Raw genomic sequence first — 23,127 nt, forward strand, 5'->3', positions numbered from 1 at the left:
AAAGGAAACAAACAGTTAAAAGTATGGAAGGTCTACCCGTGCTGCTTTTTCTACACCTTGAGGACTAGCAAAATCTTTAATATGAGACTTTATTTGTACAAAGCAAAACTTCAAAACCACTCAAAAGCTTTTCTTATTAACTGCTGTCAGTCCTGTGATTTACAGAGGCAATAAAGAACTAGAGGGGGCACATTTATCATGGAGTTCTGCACACCAGGAGCCATTTTCTCCAGCGGTAAAGGCAAGTGATAAAACGAATTCTTTTGTTCTATAACCAAGACACATTCCCTGTTCCCTCTTCTCTAAACTTGGGCACACCAGGCTGCTCTAGTGGCAGCCTGGCACTGCCCCATCCACACTGAATGATAAATTGTTAGCATGAAAACATTGATGAAACACCTGGCACACCTGGCAGTGAACAGTGCGATGTATTTACCTTCAACACATGATAGCCACCAACATGTCTGTACTATGAATTCCCAGTTTACTTTGAATAACACATCGTGTATGGGCTTTCTTTCATACTGGAAGAGAAGGCATGGGAATGTTAAATAATGTGAAGGGTTTGGTTTTGTTTAGTAAAGATTATAACATTTAAATTTTGAATCGCAATTTTCTTGTGGTTGCAAAGAATGCCTCATCTGAATTTTCATGTGGGAAAGCAAAACCAGTTCCGGTACACATTTTTTTATTCACTTTGTATTTGATTCTGAGTTTGTGTTTTGTATTTTAGGCAGGCAGGTGTGATGCACACAAGTGCTTATAAGCTGTCTCTGAGCTTTGATTACACATTTGTGGGTTTTTGAAATGCATTAGATGGGCTTTGAGCTAAGCTGGACCTAAAAGCTGCAACAGTTTCGCTGTTTGGAAGACTTAAAAAATGGAGCATTTTTGAATATTCTATAATTGAGTACATCCATCATCCAATTGTATTTATTAAGTACTGTGCATGACAAAGTGTTGGGCACAAAGATTACTGGAAAAAAATGCCAATTATTTGGAACCAGAGACAATGGTAGTGTTTATACTTATGGGAAAATGAGCACAAATGTTAAATTGTGAATGTTATTCCTAATGGGGCAAATTATGTAGTTAATTTAGTTTCTGAAAGAGACAAGCATGGTCAAATAGAATCTCTTGACATTTTCCAATTATACAATAATTAACTCTGCTCCTTCTTGGTGTCTTAATGAAAAATAATATGTTCCAAAGAGAGTAGTAACGCAAAAGCTATAAACAATCCAGGAAAAAAATTCAGGTTGGATACTTTGTGACTTCTTGGTCATTCTTATAAACTTTTGGCTGGGAAGGAATTTGGAACAGTATTATGTGGGAGTTTCACTTACCCATCCATTCTTTGCAATGTATAGTTTAGTGGTTAAACTTATTCTCTTTCTTCTGTCACTATCAGTTTCTTTTCACAGGAAGGGAAATAGGCCCTCTGTCAGTAATTTGGCAAAAGTGCTGAAAAGCCCATTATCCCTGTTGGAGAGAAAGCAAACCACCCCTGGTATGTGAGGACCTGGCAGGCTTCATAGAGAGAGATGAGTCCAAGCAAGCAGCTTAGAGTGAGAGATGAGTTTTTATTCTCCATGAGACACTGATCATCAGACAGTCGTCTTCTTTTTTTAGAGATGGGGTCTCACTCTTATCGCCCAGGCTGGAGTGCAGCGGTGTGATCAGAGCTCACAATAGCCTTCAACTTCTGGGCCCAAGTGATCCTCCCACTGAAGCCTCTTGAGTAGCTAGGACTACAGGCACACACCACCATGCCTGGCTAATATTTATCTATTTATTTATTTATTTTGTAGAGATGGGGTCTCACTGTGTTGCCCGGGCTGGTCTTGAACTCCTGGGCTCAAGCAATCCTCCCATCTTGATCTCTCAAAGCACTGGGATTATATGCATGAGCCCCTATGACTGACCTAGACACTCTTCTTCTTCTTCTTTTTTTTTTATTTGAGACGGAGTCTGACTCTGTCGCCTAGGCTGGAGTGCAGTGGTGCGATCTCAGCTAACTGCAACCTCTGCCTCCCAGGTTCAATCAATTCTCTTATCTCAGCCTCTCGATTAGCGGGATTACAGGTGCACACCCCCACACCCAGCTAATTTTTTTGTATTTTTAGTAAAGAGTGGGTTTCACCATGTTGGTCAGGCTGGTCTTGAACTCCTGACCTCATAATCTGCCCACCTTGGCCTCCCAAAGTGCTGAGATTACAGGCATGAGCCTAGGCATTTTTCTTCTACCTGCTAATATTTTCTCAGAGCACTGTTGTTCTCCACCTCTACCCCTGCCTTTAAAACAAACTTGTGTTGCTATAGAAGACAGAATGGAGAAGGAAGAAAAGCCCAATCATTTGAATAAAGAAGTCATATTTTATGGATTTTTGTGTTGTGAACTCTGCACATTGGGAAGGGACTGCATTTGCCTAAAGGATGGGAGAAATGAACACTTTGTTTCATGGTGCACTTCTTTTTTTTTTTTTTTTTTTGAGGTGAAGTCTTACTCTGTTGCCCAGGCTGGAGTACAGTGGTGCAATCTTGGCTTACTGAAACCTGCGTCTCCTATGTTCAAGTGATTCTCCTGCCTCAACCTCTCCAGTAGCTGGGATTACAGGCATTTGCCACCATGCCTGGCTAATGTTTATATTCTTAGTAGGGACAGGGTTTCACCATGTTGGCCAGGCTAGTCTCGAACTCCTGGCCTCAAGTGATCCACTCGCCTCGGCCTCCCAAATTGCTGGGATTACAGATATGAGCCATTGCATGCGTCCCGTGGTGCACTTCTTAACTTGGCCAGGCTAGTCTCGAACTCCTGACCTCAAGTGATCCACTCGCCTCGGCCTCCCAAATTGCTGGGATTACAGATATGAGCCACTGCATGCGAACCCGTGGTGTTCTTCCTTAACTAAAGGGAACCACTGTTGGGTTTCAGAGGGAAGCGTTGTTACTAACCTCAGCACATGCAAGCCTAAAGTTTTGGCTAATTTGGATGTCTGGGCACCATTGCAGAAAGACCATCATAACCATTTGCTGTGATTTTAGGTTCATACTTCACTGTTGGAAAGAAGGAAAAACTTTTTACAGAGGCTTACTTTTTATATGGCTTTGAAGGGAATTGCATTTTATTTCTGACACTTATTGTATTGTAAAATCTCTAGTCTCTGATATTTAAAGGTGGAAACTTTTAACTTTCTCTCTTTAAAAAAAAAAACAACAGAACTCTAGGGGCTTTTTAGTACTATAGCCTCTCAAATAATCCTAAAGCTTTGAAAAATGAAATACTTTATTTTATGAAGGAGTTTTGGGGTCAATTTTTTTCCCCTAAAATGTATGCTTTTATGTTGGGTAGTTTAAAGACCAGCTGTTAACTGAAACCAACCGTCAATGAAGTTGCATAAAGTTGTGTTTCCTATTAGTCTTGTATCTTTCCTATTAGTCATTTATGAAAGGATACAGGAACATCTAACAGAACTCCAAGCAAAAATTGAAAAAACAGATGTTGAAACCATATTGGCTTGATGGTTTGCTATTTTTTTTTGAAGTAAAAAAGGTTAGTAATTATTAGTGGATTATGAAATAAGACTTGTTTTGCTAACTTACCACAAAATTGTTAGTAGTAACTTGCAGTTGAAAATTAATGTTTTATTTACTAGAATTTCAGAGGATAAAAAAGAGAGTTGAAGTTTATGCCTGGGAGCGCCATGGAGGAGGAACTATGACATTTTCAATAGTTGGGCATGTATAAGCCTCTAAAGGTGTGTTTATTCTGTTGTCATGGTGAGCAGTGAATTAAAAAAATAACAAGACTGCTCCTTGGGTAGTTGTGACTTATTGGTGGTTATCTTTACAAGAGAACCATGCTGACTTAAGTAAAGATCTTCAGGGGGAAAGAAAAAAAAAACTTTATTTTTCAAATAAATTCTGCTAAGAGCCTACAGGCTTCCATGACACTGCACTGAATTGTTATTAATGTGTACTGCTGTGAGAATAACGTGTGCTGCTGTTTAACAATAACCCCTTCCTCTGGAATTTCAGAAAAGTGCTAAGAAAATGAGAGGCAGATTTCAGTACCGCTGCTGCAGTGAGTGTGCTGGTTGATGGGCCCAGCGTTTTTATCACTGCTTCTGCAAGAGAGTGTAGAAAGAGGCTGTTATTTGGGTTCAGGTCACATATGGGACTGGTGAAATTGTTGGAGAGATGTTTTTGGTGAGCAAAGGCATTGTTCCTGGCTGGGAAAAGGTTTGTTTAACCTCTTGCCTTTACTTTGGGTGCCCCATTTCCATCCTTCTCCCGAGGGTTATGTGTGGTATTCTTTTTTTTCTTTTTGAGATGGAATTGCATTCTGTTGCCCAGGTTAAAATGCAGTGGTGTGATCTTGGCTCACTGCAACCTCTGCATCCTGTGTTCAAGTGATTCTCCTGCCTCAACCTTCGAGTAGCTGGAATTATAGGCGCCTGTCACTACATCTGGCTAATTTTTGTATTTTTAGAAGAGACAGGGTTTCACCATTTTGGCCAGGCTGGTCTTGAACTCTTGACCTCAAGTGATCCACTCGCCTCGGCCTCCCAAAGTGCTGGAATTATAGGTGTGAGCCACTGCACCCAGCCCATATGTGTGGTATTTTTGAAGGCAGGGATATGATCTTTCAAGACTCTTCCTTGTTGACTTTAAAAATCTATTATTAAAGTCAGATATTTGGCACATATCATTGTCCTTTTGAAGGTCGATGATTAGTAAACTTGCTTTGAAGTTCATTATTATGATTATAGATGCCTTTTTCATTTGGAATTACCTTTAAGGTTTCCTCCACTTGCATTTCCAAATTTATATTCAGTAATCTTTCCTCCCCTCTCCTTCTTTTCCCCCACTGCATCTTCTGACCATGATGGACTGTTTGCTCTTCTCCAAATGTGCCCTTTAGCACCTTGCCTCTGTGCCGTTGCTCGGGCTGTCTTAGGGAATATGCCAACTCCTACCGTTCTACAAGGTCCAGATCATATTATATTGCTTTGGATAATGTTTCCCAAATCCCTGCACACACTTCATGGAATAAAACAGAGATCCTCCCTCCTGGGCCTCCCATAGTGCTGGGATTACAGGTGTCAGCCACTGTGCATGCTCTGTTTGTTACCATATATTCTTCATTAACTTATTTATTAACGTGCCTTCTGTCTTTCTAGGGACAGTGGGCCCTGCAAGCTAGAGGCAGTGTGATTCTTTATTATTATTATTTTTTTCTGAGATGGAGTCTCACTCTGTGGCCCAGGCTGGAGTGCAGTGGCGTGATCTCAGCTCACTGGAGCCTCCGCTCCTGGGTTCAAGCAATTCTCCTAAGTAGCTGGGATTACAGGCGCCTGCCACCACGCCCAGCTAATTTTTGTATTTTTAGTAGAGATGGAGATTCACCATGTTGGCCAGGATGGTCTCAAACTCCTGACCTCAGATGATCTGCCTGCCTTGGCCTCCCAAAGTGAGCCACTGCACCTGGCCAGGCAGTGTGAGTCTTATCTTTGTATCCTGCCTCTGATCTAGTATAGTACCTAACATGGTTATACAGTAGGTAAATTTCAGTGATTGGCCATGCACAATGGCTCATACCTATAATCGCAGCACCTCTTGCTTTACACCAGGAGCTCAAAGCTGCAATGAGCTATGATTGTACTACTGTGCTCCAGTCTGGGTGGCAAAGTGAGACCCATCTCTTAATATAAAAATAAAAAAAAATCAGCAATTAAAAATACATCCTAGGCGATTGTGGATACCTTATAACATGAGACATTCAAGGAATCTGGAAACTGTTAATTAGTCATTTAATTCTAATTCTGGTGGGTAGAATTTAATTTTATTTCATTAGGAAGGACTCATGACCATTAGGGTGACAAGTATCACTAAAGATGGTGGCTGATAAGGTTCCTTCTGGTGTACAGTATCTCCTTGGCTGTCTCTGGTATTTCCAAAGATACTGTCTGAGTGTGCTTTGTGATGGGAAAAAGAAATTTGCATAATTTGAAAGCTGGTATTTTGGAGAACATTGAAAATATTTATCTAAGGTCCATGCGTTTTTCAACTAATCTGTAATTTTCCACAAATTGATAGGGATCTTAGAGCTTGTTTAAAGCCACCACCTCACCTAGGTAGAAATCTCTTGACCTATATACAGCTACTATGTACCCACAAAAGTGAACATAAAAAATTATAGAAAAAAGGAAATCTCTTGATGGACCTTCCTGATTGTGTCTACTTCATCATACCAGTGACATGGACATCACACCCCTGACCATCAAGGGAGAGGTGAAGTCTCTTCCTGTGATAGTTTCCCCAAGTTTAGGTCACTTTTCTCTTTTTGTTTTCGAGACAGGGTCTCGCTCTGTCACCCAGGCTGGAGTGCAGTAATGCAATCTCAGCTCACTGCAGTCCCCGCCTCCCAGCAGTCCTGGCCTCCCAGCTTCAAGCTATCCTTCCACCTCATTGTCGCAAGTAGCTGGGACCACAGGCACGCCCAGCTAATTTTTGTATTTTTGTAGAGATAGGGTTATGCCATGTTGGCCAGGGTGATCACGAACTCCTGGCCTCAAGTGATCCATCTGCCTCGGCCTCCCAAAGTGCTGGGATTTTAGGTATGAGCCAGTGCCCAGCCAAAGTCATTTTTTATTTTAAGTATTCTTTTTTTTTAGCCTAGATATTTCTAATTCCCTCAATTATGAGAATTGAATTCCCTACCCTATACAATTAATTGGCTCAGAGATGGACACCTCATTAATGCCAGTTATTCCACTCACTGGCCAGTGACCAATCCAGTGTTCTTTTTCAGGGTTGGGTGTGGTGGCTCATGCCTGTAATCCCAGCACTTTGGGAGGCCACGGTGGGTGGATCAGCTTGGGCTTGAGTCCAGGAGTTGGAGACCAGCCTGGGCAACATGGCGAAACCCTGTTTTAAAAAAATATAATGTTCTCTCTCAGGAATCTGACTCAGAGACAGAAACTGTTGCCAGTTAGTGGTGGGAAACTGAGCTAAAGGGTCATGTCAGGGAGGGCCCAAGTTGTCTCTTTAGTAAGCCAAAGATGCATGAAAGCTGACACTGAGGTGGAGCAGAAGCCACAAGTTATAGGAAGCTAGTTGCAGACAGTGTGGAGCACAGTGGCACAGAGAAATTCAGTGACAGGGAACTCATGCCATCCCAGAGACAGAAGGAGAGAGAGGCTGGGTCTGGCGCAGAGGTGGGGCCTCCTGGGTGCTGGAACTGGGAAATGTTCCTCCAATGGCATCTGCCTTGCTGGTGCTCAGCCCTGGAGAGGGAATGCCAGCAGTTACTCGAGAGGCAGTTCAGTGCTTGTCTCCTGAGGCCACGGTTGTTAAGATCAAGGACTCTGGTAGCAGGCACAATTCAACCCGTAAGGAGACTGCTGGGATTTGAGTCCAATCACTGCCGCTTACAACTGTGCAACTTGGGGCAAGTTATTCTCTCTCTGGGCCTTTGTTTCCCCATATGTGGAATGGGCACAGTACTAAGACCTGCATCATAACGTTGTTGAGGGAGCCAGCACATTAACGTGTGGACGGCATTTCACTTGAAATAGTGCCTGGCCCCCAAAATATTGATGAATACCGTTATCATCATTTTTTTTTTTTTTTCAGATGGAGTCTCGCTCTGTTACCAGGCTGGAGTGCAGTGGCATGATCTGACTCACTGCAACCTCTGCCTCCTGGGTTCAAGGGATTCTCCTGCCTCAGCCTCCTGAGTAGCTGGGATTGCAGGCACCCGCCACCATGCCCAGCTAATTTTTTGTATTTTTAGTAAAGACGGGGTTTCACCATGTTGGCCAGGCTGGTCTCAATCTCTTGACCTCGCCTCGGCCTCCCAGAGTGCTGGGATTACAGATGTAAGCCACCACGCCTGGCCTATTTTTTTCGAGATGGAGTCTCGTTCTGTCACCCAGGCTGGAGTGCAGTGATGCGATCCTGGCTCACTACGACCTCCACCTCCCGGCTTCAAGTGATTCTCCTGTCTCAGCCACCCGAGTAGCTGAGATTACAGGAGCACACCGCCACACCTGGCTAATTTTTGTATTTTTTTCTAGTAGAGATGGAGTTTCACCGTGTTGCCTAGGCTGGTCTCGAACTCCTGATTTCTAGTGATCTGCCCACCTTGGTCTCCCAAAGTGCTGGGATTATAGGCATAATCCACCATGCCCAGCTGTGAATACCATTATTAAAATAGCAACAGGAGTGCTTGTTTTAATGTCTGAGAAATTATGCAGGCCTTCTTTCTGAAAGAAAGTAAAATATAGCAGTTGAGACCATGGACTCTAGCATCTGACTACCTGCCTAGTTTCAAAGCACACCATTTGTGGCTTTGTGATGGAAGTTATGTAAGCTTCTCGTGCCTTGGTTTCTTCATTTATCAAATAGGGAAGGTAGTAGTACCTACTGCGTAGAGTTCCTGGACATTTGGAAAAGGGACTTGTATAGAAGGGAGAGTAATAAAAAATATTATTAGCCAGGTGTGGAGGCTTATGCCTATAAACCCAGTGACTTGAGAGACCAAGGAAGGAGGATTGCTTGAGGCTAGGAATTCGAGACCAGCCTGGGCAACACAGTGAGCTCCCGTTTCTAACATAAGTAAGTAAATAGATAAAATAGTCAGGTATGGTGGTGTGGTGATGTGCACCTATAATCCCAGCTACTCAGGAGGCTGAGGTGGGAGGATCACTTCAGCCCAGGAGGTTGAGGCTACAGTCAGCTATGAACACACCACTGCTCTCCAACTTGGGGGATGGAGCAAGAACACATCTCTAAAGAGAAAAAAAAGATAATTCAACTTATAATTCTTACCTCTAGTGACTTTGGCATGTCTTAGGATCCTCATTATGACATATTATCTTTATGAAGCTATCAAAGACGTGAAAATATTTACTTGGATGAAATTTTGTCTCTTTTCTCCTTGGGAGATCATAATCTCGCTGATGGTCATCTACAGCCAGTGTAGGGCTACACCAGGATCCTCCAAAGGAAAGCGTGGAGATGCCTAACAGGCAGCAGAAAGTATGGCTTTGGAGTTCAGAAAGATGCCAAGAGTAAAGGTATAGATTTGAGTAGGTATAGCAGAAGCTGGAGGAGTGGAGGAGAGTCCATTGGAAGGATGGTTCAGAATGAAAAGAAAAAAAAGGATTGGCACAGATTTCTGGCATGGGATTTGAGGGTGGTTGAGATTTTGGAGTGGGCTGGAGAGGGACAGAGCAAAATGAGTCAGCAGCTGCTTCTTAGTGTAGTCAAATGAGTGATACCGATAGTGAACGTGATTGAAAAAACACTATGTGTTGCAACATTAATTCATTCACTTAATCTTCTTAACAACTCTTAGGGAGGTAGTGTTATAATTTTCAGATGGGAAAATTGACATATGGAGAAGAGAAGTAATTTGCTCAAGGTGGCAAAGCTGGTAAATGATAAAACTAGAAGAATCTGAACCTAGATAATTTTATTCTAGATCTCACAATCTCCAAGGACACACAAAAGCAAAATCAGAAAAAATAAGGATGAAGCAGTTGTCTCAGTTGGTATTTAGGTGATTGATGTTCTCTATTTGTGTCTATTTCTTTTATTGTTAAAATTTTAAACCAACACCACATGGTATTTTTTTTATTTTTATTTTTTTAGCAGAAACAATTCCGCAGGTATTCAGAAGCCAAACAGCTGTGAATTTAGGCATGAAAGTGTATTGGTCAGGTTTTGCCGCCATAATACTGCTTAACAAGCAGCTGCATAACAAGCAACTGTTTGTTACATACATAACAAGCAAGATGTTGGTAGGTTACAGCCATAAACACTTTATTTTTGCTCATGGATCTGTGGTTTGGCTGAAGAGGCTCTGCTTTAGGCTCTAAGTTGGGCTTAGGTCTGCTTCACACATGTGTTAGCTTCTAGGGCCGCCATGACAAAATACCACAGAGGGGGTGACTTAAACAACAGAAATGAATTTTCTCATGGTTCTGGAGTCAAATATCAAGGTTCTACAAGTCAAATATCAAGGCGTTGGCAGGGCTGATTTCTTTGGAGGACTCTCTACTTGGCTTGCAGATGGTGCCTTCTCTCTGTGCCTTCACATGGTCTTTCCTCTGTGCCCATGTACCCCTAGTGTCTCTGTGTTGTCCAAATTCCCTCTTCTTGTAAGGACACCAGTCAGACTGGATTAGGACCCATCCTAAGGGCCTCATTTTTACTTAATCACCTCTTAAGGGCTTTATCTCCAAATACAGTCACATTCTGAGGTACTGGGACGTAGGACTTCAACTTGTGAATTTTGGGAGACTCAATTCAACTCAACAATATCTCTCCTCTTTCTGGGACTTAAGGCTAAGTGGGGCCTACTTTTCTCCTGGCAGAGGGCAGATGTGCCAAGAGGGGCAGGAAGAAAGACATGATGCTTCTCGAGGCCTCAGCTTGGACCTAGCCCTTTCCTTCTGTCCACATTCCACTGTTTAAGACAGGTCACAGGAGCAAGCCCAACAGAATCTTGCTTCGTTGCCTAGGCTGGTGCGCATTGGAATCCATCGCTCACTGCAGCCTTGACCTCCTCATCTCAAACCATCTTCCCACCTGTCAGCCTCCTGAGTAGCTAGGACTACTGGCACACACTAACCTGCCTGGCTAATTTTTGTCTTTTTTATTGAGATGGGGTTTTGCCATGTTGCCCAGGCTGGTCTTGAACTCCTGGGCTCAAGCAATCTGCCCACCTTGGCCTCTCAAAATGCTAGGATTATAGGTGTGAGCCACTGCATGTGGCCAAGAAGTTTTATAAATGTAAAAAGATGGGCTAGTAACCATGCAGAGATACTCATTCCCATCAACATGTCAATGGTGTGTAACTGAAGGGTTTTATTGACAGTTACCCAGAATAAACCTCCTGATGGCATGGAATGGAACAGGACTGCCCCTCCCCTCCTGCCACACGGGGCTCCTTGGCTACTCCTAAATGCCCGCTCCTTTCTTATGCTGTTGTCTCTGCTGAATGCCTTTCTCCATTTGTCTTTTCCTGGATGATTGTTATTTATTCTTCAAGACTCAGTTTAAAGGTCACTTCCCCATGATGCTTCTGTTTCTGAGGCAACAGAAAAGGTACTTTCTTTTCTGTTCTCTCACAGCTTCTCTATATCAGCTTTTATTACTTTTTAAATTATAACTTTGTGTAACTCAGAAATCAACTTTCCCCCATCCTCTGGGTCCCACATCATTACACTCTGTTTATGCCCTGGGCCCACGAGGATTTGAGGTTCAGCTCTGCTTGGTCACCACCACAAAACCCCAAATGATGCCACCATTGGAACCTGCTAATGGAAACAAAAACCAATAGTACAGAGTCAGGTTCACTTATATATAAGTATTAAAAGAGAAGTTGATTTTGGAGGGGAGGTGGAGGAAGGGTTTATGTCATACTCCAAGGCAAATAACTACAGAAATCCCTTCTTGACATTTCTGCTCTCTCCCCAAATTTCTTCTTGGCCGCTGGGTTTTCTTTGACTAATTGGCACTGTCCAGTCACTCCGGCTTTTGCAGGGCTGCTGGGTTGTACTGTGCTGTTCACTCCCTAGAACCTGATGTACATGGTGCCCCTTGGAGTTGCACATTGTGGCCCTGGGCCAGCAGTGTCTTTTCTCTTGCACATCTGCTTGCACCCTTGGAACCCTCAATCTTTGTTTTCCGATATGTTATTTTATTAAACCTGAACCTGAACTAAATTGAAACAAAGCTTCTTGATATTTTCACTGTAAATTGGTTGCTTACTAGCTTGAGCCAGAGATAAACTGCAGTACTGCTGAACTCAAAGTCGTACTAATTTGAAAAATGAACTGATTTGAATCTCTAGTTAGGTACTTGGACATTCTATGAATATGAAATTACTATTTTGTTGACAGTGAATAGATTAACTCATAGGCAAGATCTTTTTCTGTTTCTCCCAGTGAGAAACAGAAACAGGATCTCTTATGAGATCCTCTGACCTAAGTGTAATTATTTTAGGGATCTCCAAAATATTGAGGATAGCCTTATCTCATTCATCTATTCCATGATTCCTTACCTTATTGACAAAAGCCTATTCTAGTATAAGATGAAAATCAATCAGCGGGGAAATCAGGAGACAGGAGTAGGGGATCTTTTGAGGTGCAGAATAGCAAGCTAAAGATAGGGGAAAAAAATAAAGGCAGGAAAACCTTTGTATCTAAGTATGTGCCCAAAAGTCTTACTCATTTTGCTAAATGACATTATAAACTTTAACAAAATAAAAATAGTAAAGGGTATTTGGAAGCAGTGGTAGTGATATGTAGTCAAATTAGACTTGCTAGAAGAAAGTTGGATGAATTATGAGGAAAAAAATCATTGCGTTTCAATTTTACCTGCTTTTCCTTCTTGATTGGAGAAGAATTTATCATTGGCTTACCAGTCAAAAAATACCATTTCCTCCCCTTCTGTTATTTGAGTTTGTTGTCAAAGCAAACTAAAATCCAGTGAGTAATTTCAGAGCTGTGTACTTTCATTTGACTACATAGATCAGTCTATGGAAAATATTTCTTAAAAGTATTTGCCTTCCATTAAAAATAATATGTATGGCTCCAAATATTCTTTATCATGAAATGATACATTGTCTCATTGGTTCTTACAATCTGGTGATAGCTCCTTTAGTTTTCCCATGATTTTATTAGAGTTTAGAAAAGGTTAATTAGTTATCCACTGATCTTAGTGGAAGAAGATTTTTAAAAAATATAATATTGCAAACCATTCTAGTAGGGTAAGAAGGTAACACCACAAGGGGGTACTATAATTTTATCAAATTTGTCCTGGTAAGTTGGCTCAGAAGGTGAGATGATTAGGGACTGCAGAGTTAATTTTAATATGCTAATACATCACAGCAAGTTGGGAACTTAAATAAAATGATACAATTAATATACTTTTATGGGATGTAGAAAGACTTAGTAAGGTCATTTGTAGATTATATTAGAGCTGCATTTAGACTTATTGGGTTTAAAATTCAGCATTCTTTAAAAAAAAGCAGCAGATGTCTGACGTATGCATTTTAGTGACCTTTGAATGAAGAAGTGAATGCCAAATTGTGTGGATCTTGATCCGGGTTCTTAAAATAAATTAACTCTCTGGTCTCTCCTCTAAAAATAGCTAGGATCAAGCGTTTAGATCTTAATTTTCTTAGTGTCGCAACACAGAAAATGTTGGAGGATGTTAATCCTGGAAAGGATTTTTTGAAAGGATATTTAATCATAGAAACTTTCGTTTCTTAATGTGCCTCTGAAAATGATTCTACAATTTTGCTTGATAATAAATTTGAATGGTTTGAAGCCCCTCTTGGCTGGACAACTGAAATCTTTGAAGATGCTTCTATGGCCAAAGCATTTCTTTCTTTTTTTTTTTTTTCAAAGGTAACATCCTAGTACCCTATGTATTTATATATTTATTCTGCAGATGTTCACTTGCTGGGCAAGGTGGACCATGGCTATCTGAAATAAGCTAATGATTTATGTGGAAGAACAAGTGTTTACAGGCTACAAATACATAGACTATTAGGTATTCCATCTTTTCTCACTTACTTACCCAGTGGCATAGACAGGATGCTGGACCAATATTTAGAGTCATGCTAGGATTAAATGAGATGATGTCTGTAAACTGCCCAGAACAGTAGCTGGGACCATGGTGAGGTGACCCGCAGCCTTAGGGCTGCTGGAGACCTCCTTGGCTCTGCCATGTAGCTCTCATTCTCACTGCGAAATGCAAAGATTGGAGCACGGCCTCTGTGTCCCCACTTCTCAAATATGCACAAATGTTGGACTGTAGTGCTTGAGGAGTAGAGCTGTTTTTCTTGACATTCTTCTATTCAGTAAAGTAGGCAATTGAAGCTTCAAGAATTTGTGCTCAACTCCCACCCCAGGGCTAAATACAGCTATTTTTATTTTGTACTTTAAAAAAAGCAACCCGTAAACCTTTTCATGTCTCATAAATTATCCCAGCCTATAAAAGGTTGCCCATGACTGTCCAAGGACATAATTTGGCAAAGGTTTTTTTTCCTTTCTTTTTCCCTTCATATCTCTAACAAGGGATCACTATTTACCCAAAGCCCTGACTGCCTCCACCCTTAGAATGAGTCCGATCTGGGGCAGCAGCAGCTGTTTCATATGATGTTTTTATTGGTATCGCATTCTCTTCTTGGCTGTTCGTTCCTCATGGTTCTTTCTCAAATCCTTTGCCTAGATCCAATCTCTTCTAGTTCATACTGCCTCATATTCATTTCCTTCTGTTATCCATTCTCTAGCCTGATTTCCTTTATTTAAAACAATTTTGTTTTTTAGAGATACAGTCTTGGCCTGTTGCCCAGGCTGGAGTACAGTGTCACAATTTTGGCTCACTGTAGCCTCAAACTCCTGGCCTCAAGCTGTCCTTCTACCTCAGCCTCCCAGGACTATAGGGGGTTGCAAGCATGCCTGGCTAATTTTTATTTTTATTTTGTAGAGACAGAGTCTTGCATTGTTTCTCAGGCTGCTCTTGAACTCCTGGCTTCAAGCAGTACTCCTGCCTTGGCCTCTTGAAGTGCTGGGATTACAGACATGGGCCACTGTGCCTGGCCCTAGCTGGATTTCCTAATGCCGGTAATGTGCCATTTAGAACTGGAACTCTGCTTGTCTATCTTTCCATCTCTTCTGCTGTGTGCTGGGCTCTGCTGACTTGACTGAGTTCCCGGTGTTACTAAACTTTGAGCCCTTGAGAATCAACCTCTTTTTTCTTTCTGAACTCTGATGGCTTTAATATATCTTTATAGCTAACTAGAAATAGATTACAAAACAGCGTGTGAGGATCAACCTCCCCCTTTTTTTTTGAGTCATAGTCTCACACTGTCACCCAGGCTGGAGTGCAATGGCATGATCTCTACTCACCACAACCTTTGCCTCCTGGGTTCAAACGATTCTCTTGCTTCAGCCTCCCAAGTAGCTGGGATTATAGGTGCCCACTACCACGACCAGCTAATTTTTGTATTTTTAGTAGAGAGGGGGTTTCACCATTTTGGCAAGGCTGGTCTCAAACTCCTGACCTTGTGTTCCCCTTGCCTCAGCCTCCCAAAGTGCTGTGATTACAGGTGTGAGCACCCGCACCTGGCCCGGATCAACCCATTTTTACAAAAATAATGATGCCTGTTATTATTGTGGGGCCTCTTTTCTAATGAGTGGATCTTAGGAGGAAATGAGCTATTGAGAAATTCCTGCTTTGATGTACTCCCCTGGCAGAAGACAGAGGCCCCCGCTGAGAGTGTGCTTTTGCTTGTGATGGTGAAACTATAAGCATCAATGTGGAAACTAAACTCTAGGTACCCTGGTGGCAGGAATCAGGTCTATTTTGCTCACTGTTGATTTCCTGGAGCCTAGTGCAGCACCTATTATGTGATGAGCCCATAAGAAATATTTGCTGAATGAATGACATGAAGAGCTAAGCCCTGAGCCATAAGGGGCCTGTTGCATAACACATCCAGCCTGCTCAGATGTCTCTCCTTGACCCCTTGGCTTTTTCCAGAGCAAGCACCTTTGACAGAGACCTGCAGCACTCTGTCACAGCCCAGGAGGATCACTCACAAGTCATCTGTCACTAGCCATATACCTTGCTAGATAGAATATTCATACAGGGGCTGGCATCACTAGTTCTAAACAAAAAGCCTTCATTTCTGAAATGGCCTGATGTTATTTGATCAACCCTGAAGATGGATCTGGGGATTGGGGTAAATGACTTCTTCTTGCTCTTAACTCCTTTGGCTAACTCAGGGATGGACTGGCACAGAGTAGGTGTCCAACACATCTTTGCTTCCTGGCATAGGAGAGGCTTGAATATCTTATAGGCTGTGGTAAAAGAGTCACAGGAATGAAAAAGAGTAATGGATGGGATAGGATCCTGGGGAGGCAGGCAGTGATGGGGTCAGTATCACAAGGCCAGAGGAAGAACACCCTTGCCACAATCTCCTAAGTCAGAAACTAGATTCTGCCCTGACCCTGTCTGCCATATGCAACTGGACCATATGACAAAGTATCTACTTCTTAAATATTTTGAGCTCTAGTCTCTTCCCTTGTTCTACTGCCACTTTCTTGGTTCAAGTTCTCACTCTTTGCAGCCTGGGCTGTAGTGTGTATATGGCCAAGTGCTATTATGAGTTACGTTAATACTGCAAAATGCATCCTGGACTGCTGTAGTACAGCCAAATGCTGTACAGGACTATTCTAACAAAGTGTCCTTCCTTTCCTCCACTCTAACTTGCCTCAATTGAGTGTTCCCTGCAGTCAGAAGGATCTTTCTAAAATACATGTCTGACCATGCCTATTTCCTGTTTGAAAAAGCCCTGCAGTGATTCTCCATTACTTTCTGGATAAAATCTCAGTGCCTTAGTCTAGAATCTTAGGCTCTTTGTGATCTGGGCTATACTTATGTGTTTAGCTTCACCCCACTACAGCCCTTCCTCTCTTACCCTAGATGCCAGCTGTATATCCTGGAGCCTATCTGCTCCTTCTTTTTTCTTTTTTGAGACATAGTCTCACTCTGTTGCCCAGTCTGAGTGCAGTGGTGTTATCACAGCTCAGTGCAGCTTCAAACTCTCAGGCTCAAGAGATCCTCCCACCTCAGCCTCCTGAGGAGCTGGGACTACAGGTGCATGCCACTATGTCTGGCTGAATTTTTAAATTTTTCGTAGAGACAGGGTTTTGCTTTGTTGCCCAGGCTGGTCTTGAACTCCTGGGCTCAAGTGATCCTCACACCTTGGCCTCCCAAGGTGCTGGGATTACAGGTGTGAGCCACTGCACCCTATCTGCTTTCTTTGTCTCTGCTACCTTTATCTGTGTAGTTCCTTGAGCCTGGAATATCTTTCCTTCCATTTCTGTGCCTCTGTACTTGGTGGCGACAATGAAGTCTTGATGTGGGTGCCTCTCTGCATGGTGCCTGACTACACTGTATCTATTCCCTCCCTTGTTCAGAGGTAACTGGCTTGCCTCTTCTTGTTTTCAAAGCCTGTGTCTTGTTTTGGAATATTCACAATGTGTCTTGTTTTCTAATCCATACCTTAAAAAATTCAATGACTTTTATGATTCACTTAAGAACTATAATCTCTAAATCCTACTATAATTTTACAGTATCAAAAGTCTTAATCATCCAGTAAAAAATCACAGAGATGATTTCTACCAAGTGAGAGGTTGTTCTCATGTTCGTTGTCAAGGGACAACTGTTTTATTTTGGAGTGTTCCTAAGGCTAAGGAGATGAGGCTGACATAGGGTTTTATATTTGATGGAAAAAATGGAAAGAAGGGAGATGGGGAGAAAGGGAGAGGTGGTTATTCAAAAACATTTCAGAGGCAAATATACTCACTGAATAACTTTTTTCCCTATTTTAAAACGTTTGCACCTTTTTCTGGGAATAGGTATACAAATAAAATATCTCTTTTTGAATTTATATGGAGCCCTTTGATAAGAATCATGGGGTTATACATGGTGATTTATGTGAAGCTTTAATCATAAAAATATTGTAATGTGTTTTTGAAGCAGAAAAGACAGAGGCATAAAAAATACTTCAAACAATTCTCAATTTCTATTTAGCCAGATCTGATATGGAGCAGAAATAATTAGAGTGATAAAGTCTGACTGGCACTAGTAAATTTGACTGAACGCCAAGAGCAACACAGTCAGGACACTTATGTTCATGTTTAAATTACTCAAGTGCTTAATTGTATAATTTCAGTTTCAATTACCAAATGCCCTTACTTTAAAAATTAGTCCTTTGAGTATTAGCTGCATGATGTTGTTATTAAAGTTGAAAATCTGCTATTATGGTTTAAAGGATTATTGCAAAGTTGTTGGCATATGTCTTGTTTAATAAATAAGTTTAATTGTGCATGTAATCTGGTAATTTCATAATGATAAATTATATTTTACAGAAATCTAGAGTGGCCTTTTTTTTCATAGGGTAAAACAAAATTACTTTTTAGGGACTTGTTTTCCAGAGAAAATATTTTTTATAAAAATATCTAAGACACTTCTTATACTTTATAAGCTCCTGTAAATCGTGAGATGTTTAATGGAAATTTTACATTACAAATTCTCCTCCTCCCACCTCTGTCTAAGATTAAGAGAAGGGGAACAAAGGTCAGTTACAAGGATGTACTGTTTATGTATTTGGTGCTAAGTTTGCCTTTCCTCTAGAATATAGAGAGTATGACAAAGTAGCCTATACAATGGATTAGTGTGTTTTCACTCCACGTGGCTCATTTCCCATTTAGATGTGAACTCAGCAGCCACTATTAATGTTAATGAGTTTTACTGTCAAGAAAGTCCCTTAAGCTCATTCTGAATTACCTTGGGCAAAACCTCTGATTGGCTTGATATTGTTCATGTTTCCATTAACTCTAGCTGTCCTGAATTCTAGGGGGAAACATAGCACCAATTGTTTTATTTATTTATTTATTTATTTATTTATTTTGAGATGGAGTCTTGCTCTGTCACCCAGGTTTGAGTGCAGTGGTATGATCTCAGCTCACTGCAACCTCTGCCTCCCAGGTTCAGGCAGTTCTTCTGCCTCAGCCTCCCGAGTAGCTGGGATTATAGGCATATGCCACCACACCCAGCTAATTTTTGTATTTTTAGTAGCCATGGGGTTTCACCATGTTGGCGAGGCTGGTCTCAAACTCCTGACTGCAAGTGATCCACTGACCTCAGCCTTCCAAAGTGCTGAGATTATAGGCGTGAGCCACCATGCTCAGCTCAATTGTTTTATTTATTTATTTATTTATTTTTATTTTTATTATTTTTTGAGATGAAGTTTCACTCTTGTTGCCCAGTCTGGAGTACAGTCGGCTTACTGCAACCTAAGCCTCCCGGGTTTGAGCAATTCTCCTGCCTCAGCCTCCCAAGTAGCTGGGATAACAGGCACGCATCACCACGCCTGGGTAATTTTTGTATTTTTAGTACAGACGGGGTTTCACCCTGTTGGCCAGGCTGATCTGGAACTCCTGATCTCAGGTGATCCACCCACCTCGGCCTCCCAAAGTGCTGGGATTACAGGCATGAGCCAATGGCTCTCGGGTTTAAGCGATTCTCCTGCCTCAGCCTCCCGAGTAGATGGGATTACAGGCATGCACCACCACACCTGGCTAATTTTGTGTTTTTAGTAGAGATGGGGTTTTACCATGTTGGCCAGGTTGGTCTCAAACTCCTGACTTCGTGATCCTCCAACAGTGCTGGGATTATAGGCATGAGCTACCGCACCCGGCCCTAAGTTGATTCTTAGATGAAATCTTTGATTTTTGACTGTTGCCTTCATTTGATGAGTTACAAAACTGAGGGACAAAAAGTTTGGTGAACTTGTTTGAGATTACATAGTGAATGATAGAGAAAAGAAAAGACTAGAATCTGAGGGTTTTGCCTCCATGGCCTCACACTCTCACAGAGAAGGGGGTGACTGTGAGGAAACATGTTTGTAAATCACAGGACTGCAATATCCTTCCCAATCCTTGGGGACAGATGAGTTTTGGCACTCAGAATTTTTGGAATGTTAGAAAAGTTCTTTCTCAGGTCTGTTAAAATGACAATTAAGGGATCAATGAGGACAAAGAGAACAACAGCAGACAGGAGTTGCCATCCCAACCTTGAAGCTAAAAAGCAGATGGAAAAGTGGGTAATTAATTGAGAAAATCAGAGAAAGCTGGAATTGAGTCAAATCTCACAGAGAACCCCAGAAAGTCAAATCTCACAGAGAACCCCAGCAAGGACCTCTGAATGTGAGGTTGCAGAGAAGGGATTTGTTGAAAGTCCTTAAAAGGGGCAGTTAGATGCTCCTCCTCCAAGGTGTCAGTCAGGTAACACCTCCTTCTCCACCCTCAGAAAAGTGGAAGTTTCTCTGGTGAGACTGAATCAGAGTAACTTTGGTCTCTAGGATTCCAGGCACAGCTGAGGATGGTGCTGCTGGTGCTAAAGAAATTGAGGAGATTAAGGTGAAATTTAAATGGTGAATGGGTGAAACACTCCATTTCCTCTCCCCACAGCTTCTAGAAAGCCCTGGACAGGTGTCTATGCTCCTAGTTGGAGACTGGAGCATTTTCTTCTGTGGGAAACTGGCCCCAAAGAAAAGAGCTGCAAATAATGATGCTTCAGAGTCTTCTAATGAAATGGCCGTGGCTCCATCAGATCATCTTTGAAGTCAGGAAGTCTTTTCCACCTGCAGATCTATCAACTGTTTTTTCAGTGCCTCACCCTTAAATGTGAATGGACAACTAACGACCACCAGACATTTGAGAAAGGTCCCCAGAATGAAAGAGAGTAAAATTACTGTAAAAAGGAACTCAGTGGGAACAGAAGAGAGAGAGAGAGAGAGAGAGAGAGAGAGAGAGAGAGAGAGAGGAACAGAAGAGAAAGAGAGAGAAATGAAAAACCAATCAAACAAAAAAATGAATTGTTAATAATGGCCAAAGAGAGATGCTGCTGCATCTATGATTCCATTAAAATAAAACAAATAGAGAAAAAGAAAGAATTATTGGGAATTAAACATAAGATAAAGAAAACAATTAGTAGAAAGAATGGAAGATAAAATTGAAGAAATATCCTGTAAAACAAAACAGAGAAACAAAAAAGAAAAAGAGTAAAGATAACAGAATTAGGGATGGATATCCAGGAGCTTCAACATTTAACAGGAGTTACAGAGAGAGTGAGCAGAGAAGCTGGCAGGAGAGGAAGTTATAGAAAATTGACACAAGAAAAATTCCCCAAACTGAAGCACATTGGACTTCAGATTAAAAGGGTTAATTGAGTGCCCAGTACAATCTGTGAATCAGATTCTCCATAGAAGCAAGATCAATAGGATGCGTGCATGTGTGTATGTGTGTAAGAAAAGATTTATATATATGAAGAGATTTATTATAAGGAATTGTCTTATCCAATATTGGAGGCTGATGAGTCCCAAGATCTGCAGGGTGAGTCAGGAAGTGGGAGACTGCAGAGAACCAATGATGAAGTTCCAGTTCAAGTTCAAAACCGGAGAGCTGGGAGGGCCAATGGTGCAGTTTGAGTCTGAAAGCAGGAAACAGCTGATGTCCTCCAGTTCGAAGGCAGTCAGGCAGGATGAATCCTGTCTACTCTGGGGAGGGGGAGCATTGGCTTTGTTGTTCTATTCAGGCTTTCAGTGGATTGGATGGGGCCCACCTACATCAGAGAGGACAATCTGCCTACTCAGAATTCACTAGTTTCAATGTTGATCTCACCAAAAACAGCCTTACAGAAATGCCTAGAATAATATTTGAACAAATATCTGGACACCCAATGGCCCAGTCAAACTGGCACCTAAAATTAACCATCACACACAATAGCTAACAAAATAAGTTAAAAAAAGAAAAAAAAATCCATACCAAGTACATCACCGTAACATTTCAAAATACAAAGGATGGAAAGAAGATCCTTAAAACCTATAAAAAATAAATAGAGAATCCAAATGGCTTTAGATTTTTGAAGAGCAGTCTTAGAAGCTAGAACACGATGGAATAACACCTGCAAAAGACTTAGAGAAAATGATGTCCAAACCAGAATTCTATACCCAGCAGGCATCAACTAAATATGTGGGTAGAAGATATTTTCAGACATAAAATACAACATTTATTTCTCCAAGGCATCTCATGCTCAAGAAGACACTCAGATATGAGAGTATGTATCACCAAAACAAGGGAGAAAAATCACAAAAGAGGAAGATAAGGGATCCAGCAAACATGATGCCCCACAGGAGATAAGCAACAGACATTTCCAGGAAAATGGATAATGGTGAAGGGAAGTTCCAAGATGACAGTTAAGGCATAACCAGTTCAGATCAGAACAGAAAGGTGAAGAGTCCCAGGAGAAATGTCTCCAATTTATATATATATATAATATGTGTTATTATACATGTTATATATATTATATATATGATATGTATATATACGTATATATACATATATGATATATATATATACATATATACGTATATATACATATACATACATATACATATATACATATATGATATAATATATATGTATATATGATATATATGATATATATACATATATATGATATATAGATATATATAATATATATCTATATGTATATATAGATATATACATATCATATATAATATATATGATATATATAACATATAATGTATTCATCTTTCAATTGAATATATATATAGCCTATATATATTCAATTGATAGATGACCTGATTTGTTGTAACATATTGAGAGGAGATGAATTTTTTCAGAAAATTTAAGTATAAGTTTGTAATGGCTCCAATAGAACAATATGCAATTAACTCCCCTGCCAATAGTTATTAACTCTAGAAAAAAACAAGTTGTACCAGAACTTGAAATAAATTAAAAGTTATTCATAGACATGAAATAAATTATTATTATTATTATTATTTTTGGCTATTAACATTTGGTTCCTCTTTATTTATGCAGATTTCTGCAGCCCTCTTGAATTCCTCTATGGAAAATGGGATTTTCTTTTCTACCACAATGTCAGGCTGCAAATTTTTCAAACCTTTATGCTCTGCTTAGAAATGAAATAAATTATTACCATGAGGCCCAGTTGGAAGCAGTAGTTGCATGACCATGTTAATTTAAATATTGATTATCAATTAAAGAAAAATTATGTTACAACTATATTGGAAAGATGAAGTCACAAGAATTTTGTGTGTGTGTGGAGTGTGTGTGTAGAGTGTGTGTGTATATTTGTGTGGGGTGAGTGGTAAGATAGTGGTATAAGGGTAATAATAGAAAATGAATAGATGATAGTCATGTTAGAAATACAGATGTAGAGATTAGAAGAAACAGCTAAAAGAAAAGTGTTGGTCTCTGAGGTATTAGAATTTGGGGTAGTGTGTTGGTCAAAAGTATACCTACGCATTCTGTAATACACCTCACTTCAAGAGGTGAGCTAGTTTCATCTTTCCTTGAGTGTGGGCTACTCTCATCCAATGAGTAGAATAAAGCAGATGTGACAGTATGTGACTTCTCAGACTAGGTCATAAAAGGCATTGAGACTCTTTCGGGTTGCTTTGGGTACAATCAGCTGCCATGTCAAGTG

This window comes from Aotus nancymaae, unplaced genomic scaffold (assembly GCF_030222135.1).
Source record: "Aotus nancymaae isolate 86718 unplaced genomic scaffold, 86718_ANA_hifiasm-v0.15.2.pri h1tg000030l, whole genome shotgun sequence".
NCBI classification, from domain to species: domain Eukaryota; kingdom Metazoa; phylum Chordata; class Mammalia; order Primates; family Aotidae; genus Aotus; species Aotus nancymaae.